The sequence below is a fragment of the Hyla sarda genome, chromosome 12 (assembly GCF_029499605.1).
Source record: "Hyla sarda isolate aHylSar1 chromosome 12, aHylSar1.hap1, whole genome shotgun sequence".
NCBI lineage: Eukaryota > Metazoa > Chordata > Amphibia > Anura > Hylidae > Hyla > Hyla sarda.
In genome coordinates this window covers 65383238-65398026 of record NC_079200.1, presented here as the reverse complement: position 1 = coordinate 65398026, position 14789 = coordinate 65383238, and positions in this window count along the sequence as shown.

Below are 14789 nucleotides of genomic sequence, written 5' to 3'. Positions count from 1 at the left end.
AGCTGGAGGAACCACTTCACCACCGCCGCAGGCGTGGGACAAGGCACGCCGGAGACCGCTGGATTGCGGGCACTCGGCCGCTGCCGGAAACCACGCCGTGAAACCAGCAGTAGAGGACTCTGAGGGAGAACCCCTGCGGGAAAAAACGAAACACCTACTCCCTGCAAGTAAGAAGAAGGCCCAAAAAACACCGCCCGTGCCGCCTCCCAGGGCCAGAGCGAGAGCGGCGACAAATACGTCTATGCTCCCATCCGGCCCCAGAGGGGGAAGAGCAACACAAAATCAGGGGAGCACTCCCTACCCCTCCACGGGGGCATTGGAGAGGCAGGAGGAAGGAAGACAGCAGCGGCAGCAGGGGGGGGGGGTTGGGAACTCTGGGCGGAAAGGTGACGGGGAGGCGTGGGGGCGCAGTGGCTGCAAGAACCATGGGGAGCACTGGAGGAGCACGAGGAAAAAGGGGGGCAGCAGCAGCCACAGCAGCAGTGGGCAGGGGGAGAGTGCTAGTGTGGTGGGGGTAAGGAGCCGGGCAAAGGAGTGGGGACGGTATGAGGGCTCATATAGTTGGCGTTGTGATCTGAAGCTGTCCGCAGTACCATTGTCGTTTTGATTGAGTTTGAGATCGCTGTTTAGTCATACTTACGGTATAAAAAAGGGATCCAAAATACGCTATTTTGGACTGTGAAATTTATTCATTCAAGTAATATTACTTATTTATGTATTTTATTCATTGATTAAATTATTTTATTATTTTTTTAAAAAAAAATTTAAATTTTTTTATTATTATTATTATTTTTATTTTTTTTTAATACGCGTACGCCATAGATGGAGCGCCTCAAAGGACGATATATTTTTTATACTACGGACATGTACGCACGCAGCGATACCACACATGTGTATGTTTGTTGTAATATACAGTATTTTATGTGTTATTATTAATTTATTTTATAAAAAAAATATATAGATATATATTTTTATTTTTATTTATTTATTTATTATTATTGTTATATATATATATATATATATATATATATATATTTATATATATATATATATATATATATTATTATTTTTTATTTTTTTATTATTATTATTATAATTATTATAATATTATTATTATTTTTTTTTTTTATTAATTAATTAATTTATTTATTTTTTTATGGGGAAAAAGGGGGGGTGATCAAATGTGAAATATTGCAAGGGTTAAACAATCTTTATTAACTAAACTATTCAAATCCTTCAACTTTATTTTTACATTTTATTTTATTTATTTATTATTTTTTATTTTTTTTTTGCAATGCTATAGCTCCCCTAGGAGCTATAACACTGCACACGCTGAACCTGACACCGATCACTTGCCATGTATTAACATGGCAATGATCGGTGTTATCAAGGATTGATTGCTCAAGCCTGAATTTCAGGCTTGGAGCAATCAATCGAGGAGCGGATGCGCAGGAGGCAGGTGAGTGACCCTCCTGCTGCGTCCCAGCTGATCGGGACATCGCGATTTTATCGCGATGGTCCCGATCAGCCCGCTGAGCAGCCGGGATGCGTACAATTACATTTTCAGACGCGGCGATCAAATCTGAACGCCGCGTCTAAAGAGGTAATGCCGGACATCTGCCAGATCGGCGATGTCCGGCATTAGCAGGGGTCCTGGTTGCTAACAGCAACCGGGATCCGCCGGCTACAATGCGCGCTCACATTGTGAGAGCGCATTATAGCTGGGGACGCGCAAATGGACGTTACTAAACGTCCATTTGCGCAAAAGGGGGGTTAACGCAGCAGCCACCGAGGGGCCGCCACCTCCAGAGTGGAGGGGACAAGGGGGGGGGGGGGGTGGTGAAGGAGACCGCAACAGGGGAGGGGGGGTGAGTGGGCGCATACAGGGGGGAAAAAAAGAGACGGACGGGGCAAGGAGAAATCAGAGCCTGCTCCAGGAGCATGCCGGAGGGATCAAAGCACAGGCAGGGGAGAGGGCAAAAGGACGGGACAGGGCTCACAGGGATTACAGTGGGAAGGGAGGGCAGGACTAATAAGAGGTCCGCCAGCCTCCCGAGCCCGCCATGGACACAACAGGAGGGGAGGCCAGCTCAGCCACAAGGGAGCATGCCAGCCCTCACCCTCCTGCTCCATCCAGGCTATAAATAAGGGGCAGCAACATACCCACCAGCAGCCAAAACTCCAGGTCCTGGGCAGATTGAGGGGGGGAAGGGAGGCACCACAGCTATAAATACCCAGGGGAGGGCCTCTGAAAGCCCGGGAAACTATTAAACCCCTGATTGGTGCACTCCTTCCCCCCCACCCATGGGACATACCACTATATTTACCCACAAGTTTTACAGGCGGGGGAGGGGGCTAAAAAAACCTTGCCTGTACATTTCTTAACCCCTTAACTGCTCACCAGTCAGGGGGCAAGCTAGTTATGCACAGCTTGCCCCTCCATGTCATGGCCGTCGGGGATGCGATTCGCACAGCGGGACGCGCCCGCTCGCGAATCGCATCCCAGGTCACTTACCCGTCCCGGTCCCCTGCTGTCATGTGCTGGCGCGCGCGGCTCCGCTCTCTAGGGCGCGCGCGCGCCAGCTCTCTGAGACTTAAAGGGCCAGTGCACCAATGATTGGTGCCTGGCCCAATTAGCTTAATTGGCTCCCACCTGCTCCCAGACTATATCTGATCACTGCCCCTGCACTCCCCTGCCGGATCTTGTTGCCTTGTGCCAGTGAAAGCGTTTAGTGTGTCCAAAGCCTGTGTTACCTGAACCCTTGCTATCCATCTTGACTACGAACCTTGCCGCCTGCCCCCGACCTTCTGCTACGTCTGACCTTGCCTCTGCCTAGTCCTTCTGTCCCACGCCTTCTCAGCAGTCAGCGAGGTAGAGCCGTTGCTAGTGGATGCGACCTGGTTGCTACTGCCGCAGCAAGACCATCCCGCTTTGCGGCGGGCTCTGGTGAACACCAGTAGCCTCTTAGAACCGGTCCACTAGCATGGTCCACGCCAATCCCTCGCTGACACAGAGGATCCACTACCTGGAAGCCGTATCGTGACAAGGGGCCAGTTAGGGAAAGCAAGAAAGGCCATAGTCACCTGATTACAGTGCTTAATACAGGTTGCATAGCAGAGCTTATTGTCCTATCATAAGTGCAACCTGTGCTTACATAGGTGGTGTAAGTTATTTTTTTTTTCCTGAAAAACTTAGGTACTGTGAAAGGCCAGCCAAAGCTACACCCTTGTCTCTGTAGCCTTATACAGTTTTAAGCGGAGAGTATTGTCCAGCTCTCATAAGTGTAAGTACACCTACGTGGTGTTTTATTTCCTTAAAAACTGGCCTAGTTACAGTGAAAGGCCAGCCAAAGCTACACACTTGGTTCTGTAATCTAATACAATTTTAAGCGTAGTGGAGAGCATTGTCCTCCTCTCATAAGTGTAACACATACACACTCAGCTGGTGTATAAGTATGTCAGGCAGAGAAGTGCCAGGATATGCACATAGGCGTGGCAGAGGCATAAATTCATCAGGCTGGGCAGAGGCCACAGCAGAGTAGGGGCGTGTACCAGCAGGAGGCGTAGCGAGAGGTCTGAGCTCCCGGTGTCAGTTAGCGGTCGTGTCTCGACCAGCAACCAGGCAGCCGTAATTGATTGGTTCACTCAGTCATCCACTTCATCCCAAGAGACATCCGACACCCCCAGTCAACAGTTGGTGGGTTCCTCAGACTCAACCCTCAGTTGGCATGGCCCTCATGCTGCTGCTGCCACCTTCAGGCTCTGTCATTGTGCCGCCATATGATCTCCTCATGCTTATGCTGCCACCTCCAGGCTCTCTTTGTGCTGCCATTTGATCTCCTCATGCTGATGCTGCCACCTCCAGGCTCTCTCATTGTGCTGCCATATGGTCTCCTCATGCTGATGGTGCCACCTCCAGGCTCTCTCATTGTGCCACCATATTGTCCCCTCATGCTGATGGTGCCACCTCCAGACTCTCTCATTGTGCTGCTATGTGGTCTCCTCATGTTGATTCTGCCACCTCCAGGTTCTGTCATTGTACTGCTATATGGTCTCCTCATGCTGATGCTGCTACCTCCAGGCTCTGTCATAGTGCCGCCATATGGTCCCCTAATGCTGATGCTACCACCTCCAGGCTAACTCACTGTGCTGCCATGCCATGGATACTGCAAAACATAATTTAGGTGCTGGTCCCCAGTTACAGAAATTCCTCTGCATTAGACCCAAGTAAGTATTGAGGATATGTATTAGCTAAAACTTAAAGGGGTACTCCGGTGGAAAACTTTTTTTTTTAATTAACTAGGGCCAGAAAGTTAAACAGATTTGTAAATTACTTGTATTAAAAAATCCTTCCAGTACTTATTAGCTGCTGAATACTACAAAGGAAATTATTTTCTTTTTGGAGCACAGAGCTCTTTGCTGACAATACAAGCACAGTGCTCTCTGCTGACATCTCTGTCCATTTTAGGAACAGTCCAGAGCAGCATAAATTTGCCATGGGGATTTTCTCCTACTATGGACAGTTCCTAAAATGGACAGAGATGTCAGCAGAGAGCACTGTGCTCGTGATTCAGAAGAATTTCCTCCTTGGTATTCAGCAGCTAATAAGTGCTGGAAGGATTAAGATTTTTTAATAGATGTAATTTACAAATCTGTTTAACTTTCTGGCTCCCAGTTGATTTAAAAAAAAAAAAAGTTTTTGACTGGAGTAGCGCTTTAACTTTTCTTAGGATATAATATAAGGACCCAAATTTTTTAAATCTAACAAAAGGAAAGGTGTGCAAAACCTCTAAAAGGTGGAAGGGAACAACGTATGGTCTAGGGATGAGCAAACTTTAGAAAAATTTGATTTGGCAGATCCGCCGAATCTTTCTGAAAAATTCAGTTAAAACCGAATTTATTTGCGGTGAATCTATATTAAAAACAGCTATTTCTGGACTATACAGAGCCTCAATAGGGGTGTAGAACACTTTGCTTTGTTCTAACACGCATATGGAGTGTGCTGGGGTAGTGAAATAATACTGTTATTCAGAATAACATGCAGATTACAGGCATCACTTTTAGAATCACTGCCACAGAGCAGCACAATGACAGAGCCTGGTGGTGGTATCAGTATGAGGAGACCATATAGTGGCTGAATGACACAGCGTGGAGATGTTGGCAGCATGAGGAGACCATATAGTGCCCAAGCCCAGCAGCATCAGTAAACCATATATTGGCTGAATGACACAGCCTGGAGTTGGCTGAAGCATGAGGAGACCATATAGTGTCTGAATGGCACAACCTGGAGTTGGCAAAAGCATGAGGAGACCATTGAAATTTCAGATTTTGAAATAGAAATTTCAGATTTTTAAATTGAGTGTTTTGAAATTGAAATTTTAATTCCCAAGTTTTAGTGTCCAGGACGTGTGGGCACAAAGGACCAAATCTAAGAAGGAGTCACATGTCACGTGGCAGCACAATGACAGAGCCTAGAGGTGGCATCAGTATCAGGAGACCATAAAGTGGCTGAATGACACAGCCTGGAGTTGGCTGAAGCATGAGAAGAGACCATATAGTGGCTGAATGAGACAGCCTGGAGGTGGCATCAGTAGGAGACAATATAGTGGCTGAATGACTGCCTGGAGTTTGTAGAAGCATGGGGAGACCATATAGTGTCTGAATGGCACACCCTGGAGGTGGCTGAAGCATGAGGAGACCATATAGTGTCTCTGAATGGCACAGCCTTGAGTTGGTGGAAGATAAGGAGACAATAGGGCCTCACAACCTCAAAGAAAATTGATTATTTATGGTACCTAGTGCTACCATAAACATATATAGGTAATGCCCTAGGCCCAGCAGCATCACTAAACCATGTAGTTGCTAAATATGGGGAATGGGAGGACTACAGTACCCAGAAAGATTATCATTATTAGGGTTATTTAGTTTAGACAAAAGATGGCTCAGGGGGCCATCTAATAACTATGTATAAATATATCAGGGGCAGTATAGAGATCTCTCCCATAACATATTTATACCCAGAACTGTATCTATAACATGGGTTCATCCTCTATGTCTACAGGAAAGAATGTTTCTCCACCAGCACAGACGGGGGTTCTTTACTGTAAGAGCAGTGAGACTGTGGAACTCTCTGTCAGAGGAGGTGGTCATGGTGAACTCAATAAAAGAGTTCAAAAAGGGGCCTGAATGTATATCTGGAGAATAATAACATTACAGGTTATATATACTAGATTTATAGGGAGAGAACATTTGTCCATGGATTTATTCGGAGATTTGGAAGGATTTTTTTGCCCCTGGTATGAAGCAATGGCATCATAATTTTTTTTTTGCCTTTTTCTGGATCAACACAGTAGGGAGACAATAGGATATAGGTTACACTGGATGGACTCTGGTCTTTTTTCACATATAACATATGTACATATTGTAACATTAGGCATAGCAGAATATCTCCATGTCAGTCAGTGGAGGAAGTTTCTGGGATGTGATGTTGTTCTGGCCATGTGAAGCAGGTATCAAGGAAAGATTTTATCTGTATTTGCTCAGTGAGTCAGACACTCTGTGTACATTTAATGAATCATCAGTCTACTCTTTTTTTACAATTTACATTAAGGAAGAAGGTCACTAAATTCAAATACCTTCTATTCACCGACAAGCTGTCCAGACAAGTATGGATTGTGGAGCTTATAAATGTCCAACGTTCCTTTCTGCCTGTCATTGAAAAAGAGCAGTGATAATATTTAGTGAAGTGGAAATCAATCAGAAGTAAGTAAGAGTCACTGTAGCAAGCTATGATTTGTATTATCTTATCCGAGTAACTAGTAAACTACTAGACTGCATCCTGCAGCTCTTTTCTACCTATGACAATCCTTCCAATCCTGTGCTTTGACAGTTTAAAGGGGTACTCCGACACTTAGACATCTTATCCCCTATCCAAAGGATAGGGGATAAGATGCCTGATCGCGGGGGTCCCGCCACTGGGGATCCCCGTGATCTTGCATGCCGCACCCCGTTTAAAAGTTGACAGCTGTCACACCCCCTCCCATAGGCTTGCATTGAGGGGGGTGGAGCGTGATGTCACACGGGGCGGAGCCTTGACATCACAATGTTCCGGCCGCATGATCCACAGTAATCAGACCCGGAGCGAACACGCTCCGGGGACTGATTTTAAAGGGAGTGCGGCGTGCAAGATCACGGGGGTCCCCAGCAGTGGAACCCCCGCGATCAGGCATCTTATCCCCTATCCTTTGGATAGGGGATAAGATGTCTAAGCGCTGGAGTACCCCTTTAACATCATTTCTTAGTATTATCATGGGGGCATCATTTCCTTTAAATCATCTACTCTATTAATATCCACTCACAAATGGATTAAAGTAAAACTGCCATATATATGGCATAGAGTTATTATTCCCAATTTCCCTAACAAGCAAGTTCAGCTTGGTCAAATGTCAATGTCATTTTAACAGTGTAGTGGAAGTTAAAGGGGTATTCCGGCTTTATACATCTTATCCCCTATCCAAAGGATAGGGGATAAGATGTATGATTGTAGGGGTCCTGCCACTGGGGACCCCCAGGATCTCAGTGCAGCCCCTGGCATTCTGTGCCAGGCCCTGCCTCCGAGACAGGGACGTGATGTAAGAGCCACGCCCCTAGTGACCTGAATGGATGGACGTCACAAGGGTCATGGCCATGACGTCATGTCCCCGACTCGGAGGCAGCGCCCTGCACAGAATGCCGGGGGCTGCACCGAGATCGCAAGAGTCCCCAGAGGCGGGACCCCTGCATTCATACATCTTATCTCCTATCCTTTGGATAGATGATAAGATGTATAAAGCTGGAATACCCCTTTAAGTGACTACTAGACAACTCTGGGGATACTTAACTTTGCAGGTAATATAGGGAAAACACCATTCTGGTTCATCTATACTTCCACTAAAATGAGACATCTGGATTCTGTGGCAGCAGAATTCGGCAACTAAAATGTGATAACAGCTTTAGTATGTAGACATATACAATCTTGCAAAATGAAGAGTCCACTCGCAGCCTTTTCTTTATTGCTTGGTGCAGTAAAACCAAAGCTGCAGGACCAAATCGGATGCCATGTAAAAAGCCAGAGTGTGGACATTGATATAAAATATTGATGAACTACAGATAAAAAAAATAAAAAAAATTTCCTTACTGGCTTCTAGTGCATTAAAACATTGTAAAAGTGCATACTTACCTTTCTTGTTCCCCCGCTGCTCCTGCTGTTATATCTTCTGGCTGCGCTTATATTCTGCCAACTTGGAATGATGTAATATTCCCCCGCTGAGCTTTGTAATTGCCCAAGCAAGCTGTCACCAGAAGCTGGCAGAACGTGAGCGGAGTCTGGACCAGAAGATGTGACAGTGGGAGAAGTGGGGAAGCGAGGGAGGTAAGTATGCACTTATTTATTGTTTAATGCACTGGGAGGCAGAAAGTTAAACATTTTCCCAGAAGATCCCTTTATTCTTTGGGTCTATTCACAGGCGTATATAAAATATACAGTAAGTTTAGAAACACAGCATGGAACCCCTTAATCCATTTTAAAGATGCACAATTCGTGGCAGATTACAGCACCAGGCATGTAGTGGCAGTTTACAAATCTCATGAATTTTCAAATCTGTAACGTGTCAAAATCTGTTGCAAATATGGTGAATTCATACATAATTTGTGTAGGTAAAACTTCTAGTGTATTATAGTACTTCACAAAAACCTGGACTTACCTCCTGCTGCTCTTTTGATGCCTCCAATATCTTGTGATTAATTTGTCACAGTCAATTGCTGGTCACAGTGATGACCCACCTTGGCCAGTGATTGGCTGAGCGACATTTTGACCGGGGCCGGCTAACTACATCAGGCCATCACTTAGCCAATCACTGGTCGAGGCTGGACATCACAGTGGCCAGCGATTAGCTGAGCACAGTGTGAGGGATTGATTACAAGAAGCAGAAAGAAGATAGCAGTAGAAGAAAAGAGCAGGATACCGGAGGCGCCAAGGGAGCGATGGGAGGTTAGTACAGGTTTGTATTTTTAATTACAGCATTCTTAGCAGGTTGTTAGAAGGTTCAATCCCAGAAAACCCTCTCAAAACACATGCAGATTTTGCCATAGATTCAGTTAAAGAAATCTGTGGTGGAGTTGCGCTGTACAAAATCTGCCATGTGTGGATGGAACCTAATCGGTATGGCAGATCCATTTCATAGACATTTACCCTTAAACAATGATATCTTAAAAATATGTGACCCTGTAGACAGTGGTTGTTTTCTGGCAGTTATCGCAGCCTATTTCTTATCTATGAAGCCGAATATACAGGTTGTCATAAAAGGGCTTCTCACTAATGAAGGGCGGACAGGATATCCGCAGGGAACCTATACATTCTATTATTGGGAAATAATAAAGAAAGTCATTCCGATAATAAGTCCTCTACTTCAAAATCAGCCCTCATATTAAGGACCCTCCTTGTATGTTCTCCTGCATGACGGCACAATGAAATTCTCATCATTCTTTTATATTCACTGCAGTTTAAATTTTCATTACAGCACACAGCAAGCCCCTAGATAAAATGCATTAATATTACATTCCAAGTATAACTGTACGGACAGAGAAAAAAAATCTCCATGGAAGAAGTGCACACAGATGGCTGGATATTTGGAACTGGGGGCACGGTTTGGTTCAATACAAGCCAAGCATGTCATGCATGTGGCTTCAAAAAAATCTCAAAACTTAGCTGTACTTTCAATTTCTAAAATTTTGGGCTGTGTTTCTGACTATGCTGTTTCTGTAACTTGGGATTTATGGTGCTAAGCTGTTTATGCAACCACTATAAGGAACATCTATGGGAGATACATAAACTACCTGTTTAACAACCAGGCTGGACAGGCCCCTCGGCCCCTAGAGATAGGAGGAATTCTAAGTACAGAATGTTTTAAGCTTTTCATTTTTTTGCTTTCATTTTTTATTTAAAGGGCTATTCTGCCAAAGACATCTTATCCCCTATCCAAAGGATAGGGGATAAGATGTTTGATCGCGGGAGGGCCGACGCTGGGACCCCCCACGATCTTCGTGCAGCACCTGCATTCTATGGAGGACTGTGGCTCCAGTCTCAGAAACCTCTGTGTTTCCGGGACTGGAGATGTGAGTCCACGCCCCCTCATGATGTCCCACCTCGCACCCTCTATTCATGTCTATGGGAGGGGGCAGAGGTTTTTGAGACTGGAGCCGCAGCCCCCCATAAAATGTGGGTGCTGCACGAATATCGGTGAACCCCCCCCCACGATCAGACATCTTATCCCCTATCCTTGGATTGGTAATAAGATGTCTTTGGCCGGAATACCCCTTTAACCTTAAGCTCCGTATGATGTTCATTCCTTTGAACATGCCATAAATGTCTGCATTGGGAATGCCTCTGTATGTCTTCTTGTCAGCTATGTATAGTCCTACTCTCTTGTCTTTGTCAGAAGAAGTTTACCAGTGGTACCCACTGTCTGTAGAATGGAGCCATCATGTTCTCACACAAGCTTAGTCTCTTCTCTCACCTTCCTCTCCCTTCTCATTGCAGCCTTATTTCTCGAATTACATTTTACACAAGCAACTTGTAGAAAATGAGGTTATGCATTTTTATAAAACAATAAAATTCCAGTATTTTCACACAACAACCTGACAGGCCTTTCAACATGAAGTTTTACAGCATTGAGATCTGCTTTAAGTAAGACATTTGCTCTAAATCCTCTGTATAGACCTAATTTAAGACAAGCAAATGAAAATGGATTTAAAATGCAAAGGTTCATCCAAGCGATCGATGCCGAAGCTCATTCCCAATTAGATTACACTGTGAAAGGTCACAGGTTCGGATGACTATAGAACATCTTATCACAGCTAACATCAGGAGATATTATCTCAAGAAAGGAGTAGTACATGCCTAGGAATTCATATGAGCAGTTTGGAGACTGTACTGTGCAATTAAAGGGGTTTTCCGCTTTGGACAGATTCTATATGGTTAGAAGAAGGAATTGACAATAAGCAGATGACAAAATTTCCCCTGTAAGTACTCACAGCGATCAGCTATTAAATTTGTGTGGTGGCCCAGTACGGGAGATGTTGCCCCGTACCATTGCTGTCCTGTCAGGCAGCCTCCTTCAGTGTCCCCAGGGCCCCTTGCACCTGTTTCCCCCCTGTACATATATTCTGCAGTGTATTGTATTATAAAATGTGTTGTATTTTTAAGAGTTATGTCATGTGATTGTTACCCAGGAGGCCCCAGTGATCAGGTGATTGCAGGGGTGACCTATGGGCTCCCTGCTAGTCTCCTCCATATAATCCCTGGGTGGAGCTTCTCTCTCTCTTTGAGCTTTGCTCTTCTGCTGAGGTCCAGTGCAGTCGCCTAGTGTGTGTGTCCAGAGTGTTGGAGACCTCAAAGTCAAGTCCTGCAGTCACCATCAAGTCAAGTAAACTAAAGTCACAACTTTATGAGTCAAGCCAAGTCAGTCCCTGTCATCTGTCAAGTCAGGGTGGTCTGCATTCAATTCTCCAGTCCTACTACAAGTCCCAGCAAGCCCTTAAGGTCTCTGCATCACTGGTCACCTCCTTGGGCCCTGGCTGAACTGTATAGACATTACCAACTGTCTACCCTCCGTAAAGCTACTGTTGTCCGTAACTTGGTGTCAGAGTCTTTATTGCCCCTGTGCAGGGGTCAAGTCCTGGGAAAAAAGTGTGGGAACTCACCCAAGATTTCCACTCAAAGGCTGGTCCTGCAGGACTACCTGCTAATGGGAACAGTGTTCTTGATGTGGGGAAAAGTGCAGGAACTCCGTTCCCATGCGTTCCTGCAGGACTTGAGCCCTGCCCCTATGCCTAGCCCAGGATCCAGCGGTATACATCCGGGTGGTTTTAGGCTAAACCACGCCCTGGGGTCACAAATACAAAGGGTTAATGCCATCTTCCCCTAGGGTAACAACATCTGCCCTCATCACACCATGCTACCACACTAGCAGTAAATAATCAATTTCCCTACAGAGCAACAACAGGGTGGATGAAGCATTACACAGTGTACATTAAAGTCAATGGGTTATCTGTGTAATGCAGGACAGGAGGTTCTCCAGAGCAAGAGATACTCCTCATAGCCGCTCTACACTGTGGTCATGAGATGAGAATCACGAACAGAGTGCCCCTTCTTTATTGTCATGGAAAATGGTTTTCTTAACTGTACACCTTCTTTGTCAGTATAAAGCCATTTGGTAGCAATTCTCAGAGACCACCACTATACAGTGATCCCTCAACTTACAATGGCCTCAACATACAATAGTTTCAACATACAATGGTCTTATCTGGACCATCATAAGTTGAAACCAGACTCAACATACAATGCTACAGACAGTCCAGATCTGTGAAACATGTCAATGGCCGGAAGAACCGACAAATCAGAATGGGAATTCACCGGTAAAACACCTGTATTACTGAAGTGTATGCACTGACTGGTGTCTGGTAGCGCCTCCCTACAGTACAGGGAGGTATTACATGTTCTGTACTCTTCACCTGTACCAGGGTTACCTGTTCCTTTGGACACCAGGTGAGGGCGACTCCATGTTACTTTTTTAGGACATTGCCTGTACTGTACAGGACCCTGAAGAAGCTTCTGTCCTCTACATAGACCAGTGTTTCCCAAGCAGGGTGCCCCCAGCTGTTGCAACACTACAACTCTCAGCATGCCCGGACAGCCTTTGACTGTCCGGGCATGCTGGGAGTTGTAGTGTTGCAACAGCTGGAGGCTCCCTGCTTGGGAAACACTGACATAGACAGTGATTTACAGCTCCCAGCAGATTTCTTACTTTTATATGTAAGGACTTGCTTTATATATTAGTTATCTACTTATTTTTCTTTATTCATCGCTTTTTCCTATTTTGGATGACATTTTGGTGCCTTTAGAACCAATTACCAGGCTTCCATAGAGTTCTGGTCTCAACATACAATGGTTTCAACATACAATGGTCGTCCCAGAACCAATTAATATTGTAACTTGAGGGACCACTGTATATATACCACAACTTTACTCAAACCAAGCTGAGACCATGACCAGATGATCAAAAAGAACCTATGATCTTAGTGCATAAGGTCCAATTTGGCACAAGCTAGTGCCGGATGTCCCCTTTGTTTTTCCAGTACAAATGAAGGCTAGTCCAAAAGAAAAACATGGATATGTGATACCCATTCAGTCAGTCTTATCTCAATGATTTTAGAGACTATTCCATTAATATGGGCACCATAAGGCCCCGTTCACACTATAGAATCTCCGCTCGCTGAATTCCGTGAGCGGAGATTCCGCCTGGCGGCCACCGCCGACGGAACTTCGGCGCTAGGGCTGCGGGGCACTGAGCCGTCACCATTGACGGCTATGCAGTGCTCGCGGAATCCGCGCAAAGAATGAACATGTTCTTTCTTTGCACTGAACAATTTCAGCGGCGGAATTGTCCGCCGCGGAAATTCCGCAGTGTGAACGGGTCTCGCGGAGACCCATTCACACTAATGTTAAGTTCACACCGCGGAATTCCGCTAGCAGAGTTCCGCTCGTGGAATTCTGCGAGAATTCCGTAGTGTGAACATAGCCTTATGTTCACACAAAGGTAATACAGAACATACAGAACTGTAGGTTTCCTAGGTACAACCTTGAGCTGTAATGACATCTTTGTAGTTTGTCCTCCACCTCCAGCTTTCTCTGAATCAGATATAACTGGAAATCTACTAGTAAACATCATTTTAACAAGTTGACAGAAGAGGACTTCAGTAGCGGTTGTTTTCCCAATTTTACCTAGAAATACATTTGTTTTCTTAGCATGACATTTATTTTATAGTATGGGGAATGTGTTGGATATAGATAGTGTTTTATAACACAGTGATACGATGCGCGTCCTCAGATCACGCCTCAACAGATTGGGAATCTGTGTGTTTCCTATTGTCTGCTTGTTTGCAAGAAAACATGGACTGGAGCCAGGCACATTGAGCCAAACCATTAGAGGTGCCTTATGTTCACTTCTATATTGGAGAATCAGTGTCTGGCATCTATCTAATGTGGTACAGTAAACAACTGAACTGACATGTAAACCACTAATAGAAAGGCTTCAGCTGTTCTTGATTTCCAGGAACTGCATTTGGTCCTAGAGATGTGTCTTTGAAACAGAATGTCCCCTTAAAATGTCACTGTTTATTGGCCAAGTATCTATAATAACCCATCTGGTGTTCTGCATGTTGAATGTAAATCTAAGTACTTGTCATTGAGAAATCATAGTCCTCGCCCACCCTGGTAACAACAGGCTGTTGCTGCTTTGTTGGTATCTGGCTGATACTTAATATACAGGGAACCCTATGCATTTTTTTTCATAAATAAATAAAAAAAAAGAAAACTAAAAGCATATGGTTCCCCTATTTTCAGTATCAGCCAGATACCAACCAACCAACAACAGCATGACCTTACCAGGGTGGGCGAGGACCATTGTTACTGGCCCTCCCCAGCCTAAATAACACCAGCCTGTTACCACCTAGGCCCAGGAGCGCCATTTTTGACGCTCCGGGCCTGTTGGTACCGGCTTTTCCCGGCACCCCTGTGGCGGTGGGTACCGCGGTAATAATTGGGGGTTAGCGCTAGCTGTTTTGGGGGCTAACGCTAAGCCCCGGCTTAGTAATGGATTCCTTCTATTAGACAGCCTCCATTACTAAGCCTGAATATTCAATTTAAAAAAAACACTACACATTGGAATTTTAAAAAACACTCCCCCACAGCC